General features: G+C 49.6%; 1 protein-coding gene across 2 annotated transcripts in view; it reads left to right on the top strand.

Annotated features, from left to right (window-relative positions):
* Positions 1 to 284, top strand: part of SON (SON DNA binding protein) — a 29,189-nt gene that overhangs the window by 24,298 nt on the left and 4,607 nt on the right. The window lies entirely within an intron of this gene.

Below are 284 nucleotides of genomic sequence, written 5' to 3'. Positions count from 1 at the left end.
TGCTGCCAGAGGCAGCTTTAGCCTCCACTTTCCCTGGAAACCTCCCCTGTTTTCCATGGTTTCCTGTCCATGGCCACAGGGGAGAACTCTCTTGGTGCAGCAGAACCATCCAGTGCTGCTGCTCCTTCAGCTTGGCCACTGAGGTTTGTGTGCTGGGTGCTGCTGGAGATTCTCCATGTGAAACACCTTTTGCTTTAAATCCAAAATTCAGCAGTCAGGATTTCTAATTTCATTGTTCTGCTGTGCATGGAACAAAACAACAACTCCACACTGACTGTGGGACA

The sequence above is a fragment of the Geospiza fortis genome, unplaced genomic scaffold (assembly GCF_000277835.1).
Source record: "Geospiza fortis unplaced genomic scaffold, GeoFor_1.0 scaffold96, whole genome shotgun sequence".
In the NCBI taxonomy this organism is placed as follows: domain Eukaryota; kingdom Metazoa; phylum Chordata; class Aves; order Passeriformes; family Thraupidae; genus Geospiza; species Geospiza fortis.
Note: the sequence above shows the minus strand (reverse complement) of the source record. Positions and strands in the feature narration are given on the sequence as shown.